General features: G+C 31.8%; 1 protein-coding gene across 3 annotated transcripts in view; it reads right to left on the reverse strand.

Moving 5' to 3' along the window:
* Positions 1-11,691, reverse strand: part of yrk (Yes-related kinase) — a 61,384-nt gene extending 49,693 nt beyond the window's left edge. For all 3 annotated transcript variants that reach the window (XM_087786395.1, XM_087786394.1, XM_087786396.1), the window contains exon 1: positions 11,602-11,691. The gene's annotated coding sequence lies outside the window, so the exon portion shown is untranslated. The remainder of the gene's footprint in view (positions 1-11,601) is intronic.
* Positions 11,692-12,002: the final 311 nt, after the last annotated feature.

The raw sequence follows: 12,002 nt of genomic DNA on the forward strand, positions 1-12,002 counted from the left end.
CGAGAGAAAGACAAGAGAAGAAGAGGAACCGAGAGACGGTGGTTCTCTAGGGGATTAACACAATATATCCATAAACCAAGAGTCCTGATAGAGATCGACGCCCCATCGGTTGAATCCTCACTTTGTTTCTCTCTCAGTGCAACAAATATTGCAGAAATAAACTGTTGCTTTGCTAAAGTTGAAGCTAACTTTGAACCGGAGGATACAAAAGCAAAGGAAGGTATTTGCCTTGTTGGAAAAATCAAATTCTCCCAAAAATACCTTTATTTAAACCGAAAATAGATTAAGAAATCAAGCCATAAAAAATGATTTTGTTTTCTCATTGGCTCTCCCTTTTCTTTATGATCATCCATTTTATGAAGAAGTTTTATTTTTTATTTACTTTAACAGTATTTTCTTAAGCAATACTACTTCTTGTAAATGGTCCAAACTTGCTAATAGTACAGTATCTCAACCTGACTTTAAGTAATGATTGTTCTTGGATCGTATTCACATCGGTTTGGATGGTATTCATATCATTTTAACTCGTCGATTGACCAGGAACACAAAGAACACTGGATTCTAACAGGAAACGAGCGGGTGTGAAGAAGGGCTGGGATTCGAACTGGCAACTCGTCAAGTGCAGTGTGAGTTCACCACACCTACTGTGGAATTTGCAGGAAGTCACACACAGGAAGAGCGAGACGGCAAAAAAAGAACAATAGAAGAAACAATAAAGTTTTTCAATTTGAGAATATTTCTGATTATGAAATTCTGTTTAATACACGTGTGTGTGTGTGCGTCTGCTTGTTTGTGACACACTGTCATGGACTATCAGGTGGAACATCAGGAGAGAGACAGGAAGTCAGCCATGTTGGAGTTTCCTGTCCGACCCTCGTGTCCTCTCCTCTCCACCAGCGCCGCCTTTTTCCTGGAAATCGGGACAACAGCGTCCGAGCAGCACATCAGCGCCATCTTGTTAGTTCCTGCCCGTGTGTCGTGTCTGAGCCGTGTTTGGTTCATCTTGACGTTTACTACAGCGTTACCTGTGATTTGTATACAATCGCACAACTTCACAACATACTCAGCTGATGTTTGTTATACTGTTGGGACATTTTTACTTCAGTGTTGACTATGTTTGTGTCATGTTACCATTAACATGTCATGTCATCATTTACATGTGTCATGTCATCATTTATGTGTGGCATGTGATGATTTAAGTATGTCATGTGATCATCTAAGTGCGTCATGTGATGATTTACATGTGTCATGTCATAATTGACATGTGTCATGTCATTGTTTACGTGTGCCATGTCATCATTTAAATGTCATGTCATCATTTACATGTGTCATGTCATCATTTATGTGTGGCATGTCATCATTTACATGTGTCATGTCATCATTTATGTGTGGCATGTCATCATTTATGTGTGGCATGTGATGATTTACGTATATCATGTGATCATCTACGTGCGTCATGTGATGATTTACATGTGTCATGTCATAATTTACATGTGTTATGTCATTGTTTACGTGTGCCATGTCATCATTTAAATGTCATGTCATCATTTACATGTGTCATGTCATAATTTATGTGTGGCATGTCATCATTTACATGTGTCATGTCATCATTTATGTGTGGCATGTCATCATTTATGTGTGGCATGTGATGATTTACGTATGTCATGTGATCATCTACGTGCGTCATGTGATGATTTACATGTGTCATGTCATCATTTATGTGTGGCATGTCATCATTTATGTGTGGCATGTGATGATTTACGTATGTCATGTGATCATCTACGTGCGTCATGTGATGATTTACATGTGTCATGTCATCATTTACATGTGTCATGTCATCATTTATGTGTGGCATGTCATCATTTATGTGTGGCATGTGATGATTTACGTATGTCATGTGATCATCTACGTGCGTCATGTGATGATTTACATGTGTCATGTCATAATTTACATGTGTCATGTCATTGTTTACGTGTGTCATGTCATCATTTAAATGTCATGTCATCATTTACATGTGTCATGTCATCATTTATGTGTGGCATGTCATCATTTACATGTGTCATGTCATCATTGACGCGTGTCATGTCATCGTTAACGTGAGTCATGCCATCATTTACATGTGTCATGTCATCATTTATGTGTGTCATGTCATCATTTATGTGTGGCATGTCATCATTTACATGTGTCATGTCATCATTTATGTGTGGCATGTGATGATTTACGTATGTCATGTGATCATCTACATGCGTCATGTGATGATTTACATGTGTCATGTCATAATTTACATGTGTCATGTCATTGTTTACGTGTGCCATGTCATCATTTAAATGTCATGTCATCATTTACATGTGTCATGTCATCATTTATGTGTGGCATGTCATCATTTACATGTGTCATGTCATCATTGACGCGTGTCATGTCATCGTTAACGTGAGTCATGCCATCATTTACATGTGTCATTTCATCTTTTATGTGTGTCATGCCATCATTTATGTGTCATGTCATCATTTATGTGTGTCATGTCATCATTGACATGTGTCATGTCATCATTTACGTATGTCATGTGATCATCTACGTGAGTCATTTGATCATCTACGTGCATCATGTCATCATTTACGTGTGTCATGTCATTGTTTACATGCGTCATGTCATCATTTACGTGTGTCATGTGATCATTTACATGTGTCATGTGATCACTTACATGTGCCATGTGTCATGTCATCAATTACATGTGTCATCTCATTGTGTACGTGTGTCATGTCATCATTTGCATGTGTCATGTCATCTTTTATGTGTGTCATGCCATCATTTATGTGTGTAATGTGATCATTTACGTGTGTCATGTCATTAATTTTGTATGTCATGTGATCACTCTTACGTGTGTCATGTGATCATTTAAGTGTGTCAGGTCATCGTTTACAGGTTTCATGCCATCATTTATGTGTGTCATGTGATCATTTACGTGCGTCATGTCATAAATTATGTATGTCATGTGATCACCCTTACGTGTGTCATGTGATCATTTAAGTGTGTCAGATCATCGTTTACAGGTTTCATGCCATCATTTATGTGTGTCATGTGATCATTTACGTGCGTCATGTGATCATTTACGTGCGTCATGTCATAAATTATGTATGTCATGTGATCACTCTTACGTGTGTCATGTGATCATTTACGTGTGTCATGTCATCGTTTAAAGGTTTCATGCCATCATTTATATGTGTCATGTTATCATTTACGTGTGTCATGATATCATTTACGTGTGTCATGTCATCATGTATGTGTGTCATGTGACGATGCATGTGTGTCATGTGATCATGCATGTAAGTCATGTGATCATTTTTCGACCTCACTAAAGTAGAAAACGTATGAATTGTTTTGTGCTCTGACAAGAAGAGGAAACTCTCAAGTCAGTCACTCATTAACCACAGTTTCTATGCCGTTCTTTCAGTGACCAGAGGAACCACAACAACCTGCTGCTGCAGACACACAAGTCTCAGATGTTCATGTGAAGGACTTTAGAGCCTGAAGAAACACAACGTTATGGTCCTTTATGATAGTTTGCATCTGTGACACGGTTGTATGTTTGAGAGGAGATATTGTGGTGTAGCAAACATTCACACACTGAAGTCAATATATGTTTAACTTCCTGTTTCTACTGATCATTTCCTGTCCTCAAGTGTCCACCGTCTTCTCTCAAATACATGTGTGTGAGTGTGTGTGTCTAAGATCTGGTTTTTATATGACGTTTGATAGTAGTTGAAAATCTTTAGATTTTAGTTAGAGATTGTTTGATTATATTTGAAAATCATTTGATTTTAGTTAAAAAATAGTTTGATTATAGTTGAGAGTTGTTTGATTACTGTTGAAAATCATGTAATTTAAGTTGAAAATAGTTTGATTTTAGTTAAAATTTGTTTTTATTATATTTGAAAATCATTTGATTTGAGTAAACAATTCTTTGATTATAGTAGAAAATCGTTTTCAACTATAATCAAACAATTTTCAACTATAATCAAACAATTCTCAACTGTAATCTAACAATTTTCAACTATAATCAAACAATTTTCAACTATAATCAAACAATTTTCAACTACAATCAAACAATTCTCAACTATAATCAAACAATTTTCAACTACAATCAAACAATTCTCAACTATAATCTAACAATTTTCAACTATAATCAAACAATTTTCAACTATAATCAAACAATTCTCAACTATAATCAAACAATTCTCAACTGTAATCTAACAATTTTCAACTGTAATCAAACAATTTTCAACTATAATCAAACAATTTTCAACTATAATCAAACAATTCTCAACTATAATCAAACAATTCTCAACTATAATCAAACAATTCTCAACTATAATCTAACAATTTTCAACTATAATCAAACAATTCTCAACTATAATCAAACAATTCTCAACTATAATCAAACAATTCTCAACTATAATCTAACAATTTTCAACTATAATCAAACAATTCTCAACTATAATCAAACAATTCTCAACTGTAATCTAACAATTTTCAACTGTAATCAAACAATTTTCAACTATAATCAAACCATTTTCAACTATAATCAAACAATTCTCAACTATAATCTAACAATTTTCAACTATAATCAAACAATTCTCAACTATAATCTAACAATTTTCAACTATAATCAAACAATTCTCAACTATAATCAAACAATTCTCAACTATAATCAAACAATTCTCAACTGTAATCTAACAATTTTCAACTGTAATCAAACAATTTTCAACTGTAATCTAACAATTTTCAACTATAATCAAACAATTTTCAACTACTGCACAACAGAACATCTACAGGAGCTCATGAGGAACAAGCTGAAAGATGAGAATCCTGCTACATTTGTTATCATCATGTGACACGTTCAGAGAATCAGAAATAAAGGTTCGTTCTTTATTCTCTTATCTCTGAACGACACCATTTTCATGTCCCGGGATTCGTTTGACGTCATCCTGTCTTTTAATCCAGGAAAAATGCATCAAATGCTGCTTCCATGCGAGGCTCGCAGGAAGACGAAGATGGTGTTGACGTTTCTCAGCGTGACTTCACGGCTGAACAACAAAGAACAACAAACGTCCCACATAGTCTGAATTTGAGGCTCAACCTTTGAGCTGCGTGAAAGATCCAGACTTCAAGGTTCTGTCTTTGTCTGCGCTGATGGAACTCACTCCTGCCAGAACATCATTCATGCACTTGTGCTCCTGCGTCCCACGCACTCCTTCAACAATCCTGCATCGTTTACACAAAGAACTGAGTCATACAACCGCGAGTCAGAGCCACAGTTGAGATGAGACTCGTTTATTATTTTTATTTTAATATTCTTGTTTTCTCAACTTTCATCTGAAGTGTAATTCACTGGGAAAACCTGTTTGTTTTTTTGTTCTTTTTTTATTTGTTTCAATCATATTGTACTTAACGTCAGTTTTCAACTCTAATGAAACCAAACCCTTTTTAACTATAATCAAATAATTTAAACTATAATCAAACAATTTTCAACTTTAATCAAACAATTTAAACTATAATCAAACAATTTTCAACTTTATTCAAACAATTTAAACTATAATCAAACAATTTTCAACTATAATCAAACATTTTTCAACTTTAATCAAACAATTTAAACTATAATCAAACAATTTTCAATTATAATCAAACAATTTTCAACTTTATTCAAACAATTTAAACTATAATCAAACAATTTTCAACTATAATCAAACAATTTTCAACTTTAATCAAACAATTTAAACTATAATCAAACAATTTTCAATTATAATCAAATCATTTTCATCTATAATCAAACAATTTTCAACTATAATCAAACAATTTTCAATTATAATCACACAATTTTCAACTATAATCAAATAATTTCAACTATAATCAAACAATTTTCAACTTTAATCAAACAATTTAAACTATAATCAAATAATTTTCAACTATAATCAAACAATTTTCAACTTTAATCAAACAATTTAAACTATAATCAAACAATTTTCAATTATAATCAAATAATTTTCAACTATAATCAAACAATTTTCAACTATAATCAAACAATTTTCAACTATAATCACACAATTTTCAACTATAATCAAATAATTTTCAACTATAATCAAACAATTTTTAACTATAATCAAACAATTTTCAATTATAATCAAACAATTTTCAACTAAAATCAAACAATTTTCAACTATAATCCAACAATTTCCAACTGTAATCAAACCATTTTTTACTATAATAAAACCATTTTCAACTGTAATCAAACTTTTTTTTTAATAAAATCAAACAATTTTTTACTATAATCAAACAATTTTCAACTATAATCAAACAATTTTCAACTATAATCCAACAATTTTCAACTATAATCAAACCATTTTTTACTATAATAAAAAAAAATTCAACTATAATTAAATAATAAAATTTAATATCATTTAATTTCAATTAAACAAATTTGTTGAACCCTTATTCAGAAGTAGGTTTTACACATATTTGTTTAATTATTTTATATAGTATATATATATATATATATATATATATATATATATATATAATGAACCAATCAGTGATCATCTCAAGTAGCAATTTATTAAGCTTTCTTGTTCTAGTCCGTGGTGTCATACCGTCTATATATATATATTCAAATCTTCATAATATTGTATTTCATTATTTTATTTTTGGAACAGATGAATATTATTCGTTGGGTTTATTTTATCATATTTTATGCTTCAATTATTATATATACTTATTATACTCAGGGTCTTGTTCACGAGTGAGGGAAAGATAAGAGCGTCCTCAGTCACACTTGCTCAGTCATGGTGATAAAGGAGCTGAGCCAAGAGACAAAAGTCTTTCTGGTCGATGTTTGTTCCCACTGTCGTCTATGGTCATGAAGGGTTGTATCTTTTCTACTACTTTATCTGTTTATTAATTCTCAGGTAAAAATGTTGGAAAACGACATCAAAATATAGATGAGATCAGACAAGGAGCTCAATTCACACGCGTATAAAAACACACAAACCAATTCAATCAGCTGAACAACTTGTAGGATTGGAGGTTTGTGTGATTGAGAAAAAAGAAAAATAGCTTTCAGCCAATCATGTGACGCACAGATGATCACATGACCCTTCTGATCAAGTAGCTCGGTGCTCTGTTGGTAATGTCTGGTGCCACAATTATAATGAACATTTTTATATTTTATAATTTAAAAGGCTATGAATTCTAAAATATAGAATTTAGACAATTTTTTTTAAATTATTTGAATAAGAATATTAAACTCTATGTGCAAAAAAATCCATTCATTTTGTAATATTTAGTTTTTTAATTCAATTATTCAAAAATAAAAATGTCAAGGATAATAATTATATAATATTACAATAATAATAATAAAGGAACTATTCAAATATATTTTCCATAAAATATCCAGTTTTGTCCAGGATTTTTTTAAGACAAAAAAAAATGCATTAAAATATTTAAATGAAAAATTCAAAGGCCATGTTATTGAGTTTTATATAGTTATTTTCCTTCAACATGCTAGTGTTGGTGTTAGCATGACTCATCACAACTTGAAGAAAAATTAAAAATCACAAGTCAGTGACGACCAGACACACATTAACAAAGCGACACACACCCTGTATACAAGTGTATATGTGTGTGTATAGGTATAAGTATACCTGTTTGTTTATATGTTTATAAGTGTACATGTGTGTATACGTATAAGTATACCCGTTTGTTTATATATATATATATAAGTGTATATATGTGTGTGTATACGTATAAGTATACCTGTTTGTTTATATTTATACAAGCATATACTGTATGTGTGTGTATACGTATACCTGTTTGTTTTAATGTATACAAGTGTATATGCATGTATACGTATAAGTGTACCGGTTTGATTATATGTATATAAGTGTTTATGTATATTTTTGTGTATAAGTGTACCTGTTTGTTTATATATATACAAGTGTATATGTGTGTGTATACGTACAAGTATAACTATTTGTTTATATGTATACAAGTGTATATGTGTGTGTATAAGTATAACTGTTTGTTTATATGTATACAAGTGTATATGTTTGTGTATACGTATAAGTATACCTGTTTGTTTATATGTATACAGGTGTATATGTGTGTGTATAAGTTTAAGTATACCTGTTTGTTTATATGTATACAAGTGTATATGTTTGTGTATACGTATAACTATAACTGTTTGTTTATATGTATACAGGTGTATATGTGTGTGTATAAGTTTAAGTATACCTGTTTGTTTATATGTATACAAGTGTATATGTTTGTGTATACGTATAAGTATACCTGTTTGTTTATATGTATACAAGTGTATATGTTTGTGTATACGTATAAGTATAACTGTTTGTTTATATGTATACAGGTGTATATGTGTGTATAAGTTTAAGTATACCTGTTTGTTTATATGTATACAAGTGTTTATGTTTGTGTATACGTATAAGTATGCCTGATTGTTTATATGTATACAAGTGTATATGTATGTATGCGTATAAGTATACCTGTTTGTTTATATGTATATAAGTGTTTATGTATATTTTTGTGTATAAGTATACTATATATGTTTGTGTTATCGATACAAGTGTATATGTGTGTGTATATGTATACAAGTATACATATTTGTGTACATTTATAGTAGAAGAGTAAAAAAAGTGTTTTCTCAAACACAACAACTTTTTTTTTGTCCAATACTTTTTTCCCCTTTATTGTCGCTGTCACGTGCACAGGATGCCGAGTGTGCGTCGACCGACAGGACAATGGGAAACAGGCTATCACTAAACAATCGCACACAACAACACACTTGCTACACACAGGCAAAGAAGGGGTTGTTAACGTCTTGTCCAGCAGGACGTCCTGTTTCCACATGATGTCACTGTGTCCTCTACAGACGACTGAAGAATGTGCATCACAATGTGTGTGCGCTGGTTTATCTTCATCATTGTGTAGTTGGTGTGACGGAGATAAAGATCATCTTCCTCTTCTTAGTCACAATTGAACTAAGAAGATGAAAATGAAACTGTTCTTTTTGAATGTGTACACATTTGTGTATGTGAATATGTATGTGTGTGTATATACACTGTATGTATGTATACGTGTGTGTGCATATTTGTGTGTGTATGAATGTGTGTGTGTACATATACTGTATGTTTGTATATATGTGTGCATATTTGTGTGTGTATACATTCGTGTGTATGAATATGTATGTGTGTATATGTGTGCGCATGTTTGTGTCAATATACATTCATGTGTATGAATTTGTTTGTGTGTGTATATATACTGTTTGTGTGTATATGTGTGTATTTATATGTGTGCGCATGTTTGTGTCAATATACATTCATGTGTATGAATATGTGTGTGTGTATATATACTGTATGTGTGTACACATGTGTGTCTAATATTGTGTGTATATATGTGTGTGAATATATATATGTGTGCATATTTGTATGAATATGTATGTGTGTATATATACTGTATGTGTGTGTATGTATGTGTATATGTGTGCGCATGTTTGTGTCAGTAATCATTCGTGTGTATGAATATGTATGTGTGTATATGTGTGCGCATATTTGTGTATGTATACATTTGTGTGTATGAATATGTATGTGTGTGTATATATACTGTATGTGTGTATATATGTATTTATATGTGTGAGCATGTTTGTGTCAGTAATCATTCGTCTGCATAAATATGTATGTGTATATAGTGTATGTGTATATATACTGTTTTTGTGTATATGTGTGTATTTATATGTGTGAGCATGTTTGTGTCAGTAATCATTTGTGTGTATGAATATGTGTGTGTGTGTATATAGCGTATGTGTGTGTATATGTACTGTATGTGTGTGTATATCTGTGCGCATATTTGTGTGTGTATACATTTGTGTGTATGAATATGTATGTGTGTTTATATATACTGTATGTTTGTATTTATATGTGTGAGCATGTTTGTGTCAGTAATTATTCGTCTGAATAAATATGTATGTGTATATAGTGTATGTGTATATATATATATATATATATATATATATATACTGTATGTGTATATATGTGTGTAATTACATGTGTGACCATGTTTGTATCAGTAATCATTTGTGAGTATGAATATGTGTGTGTATATAGTGTATGTGTATTTATATATATATATATATATATATATATATATATATATATATACTGTATGTGTGTATATGTGTGTATTTATATATGTGAGCATGTTTGTATCAGTAATCATTCGTTTGTATGAATATGTGTGTGTATATATACTGTATGTGTGTATATCTATGTGCATATTTGTGTATGTATACATTTGTGTGTATGAATATGTATGTGTGTATATACTGTAAGTGTGTGTACATACTGTAAGTGTGTGTCGCTGACACAACAGGGTCTCCCTGTAACTTCTCCTCACACGATACTTCTCTCCATCAAACTAAAATACCTCTCCACGCCTCTTTCCTTCCTGACTAGCCCCCGAGGATAAAGGCAGGAACTGACCTCGTAGAGAAACAGGAAGTGATGAAGTCCAGCCTCGGACGACTGTTCTCAATATTTTCTTTTCTTTCATTCAACCATAGATTAAAGTAGAGCGTTAGAAAGAAGGTGTTATTAATAAAATAAAGCTAGAAATAAAGCAGTTTTTTTAAGAGGACATGGGTTGATAGGACATGCTAATAATTCTATGCTAGCAGATCAATAACACACTTTAGAGAGTGAATACTTGAGCGAGTAAGTAAGTAAGTAAGTATTTATTGATCGTCCAGGTCACGGCTGAGGTATTGGACAAAATACATGAACAGGAAGTGACCATGACACTCTCGATATTGACACAATGGTCTCGATTGATCAACTTCTCTACTTCCTTTTCAAAACACTGTGAACTCTTCAGTTTCACAACACAAACCTCAAGTGTGGAAAAACTAGAGAAAAGTAATACTTTTTACTCTACTTTCTTCACTCAATACTATGTAATGAGCACTGGATAGTGAATATTAATATTTGTTTAATTATCTTTATCGATAATTATCTTTATCCCAAACAATCATCTCCATTGAGGCGATGATACTTTTAAAACTAGAGTAAAAATAAAAATAAAAACTCTTAACAGCAAAGTATTTTATTAAGATTATACTTAGAATATGTGTTTTAAAAACTACATATTAGCCTTAAACTAAATGTTTTTCTCTGGTCATGTTCCTTCATTGAGCAACATCTGACTAAAAACAACTTTATTACTTATGTTACCCTTTTTTTGTAGATTCACTCTTTACTCTCATTTTTCTTGAATATATTGTACAAGTATAAACACAATATAGTCATTATTTCCCCCCTCAAATGTCACTTCCGGGGTTCCGTAGCTGTGTACGACAACATAATAGTTAAAAACGTTTTTACTTTTATTTAATCATTACTGAAAATACTTTACATTCCTGACGTGTTGAATCAAATACGAGAACACAACACTGCGGATATGACTCACAACTAGATATGAAACAAATACAGTAGTTTGTCAAACTAAAAAAAAAGTTTAAAAAAAATATAAAATTCGCAAACTTACCCGAGTGATGTTTTCCCGGTAAAAGTTTGAGGTGTCCTGCGCAGTGGGACGCTTCGGGATGCGCACGAGAGAAGCCGAGTTCTCCCGAGCAACGGCATTTTAACCGTACGGGCGGGTCCACCCCGGAGTGACGTCACGACTACGTTACAGTAATCAGCTCCGACAGCCTTAATGTGATAATAGATATTTATTTATTTTTTATTACTAATTATTCAGCGCTTGACACGCAACATAATGGTTGGTTAAACTATCTTTTAGATTATAAATTAAATAATTATTTAATTCGCGTTTGAATGTTGGTAGAATTGCGTGTCTTTAGTGCCATCTAGAGGCGGTTTTCTTTTTTGTTCAATTTAATTCACAGGATCTTGTATTTTAAGGATAAAAGTAACAAAAATACA

This window comes from Callionymus lyra, chromosome 3 (genome assembly GCF_982586985.1).
Source record: "Callionymus lyra chromosome 3, fCalLyr1.hap1.1, whole genome shotgun sequence".
NCBI lineage: Eukaryota > Metazoa > Chordata > Actinopteri > Syngnathiformes > Callionymidae > Callionymus > Callionymus lyra.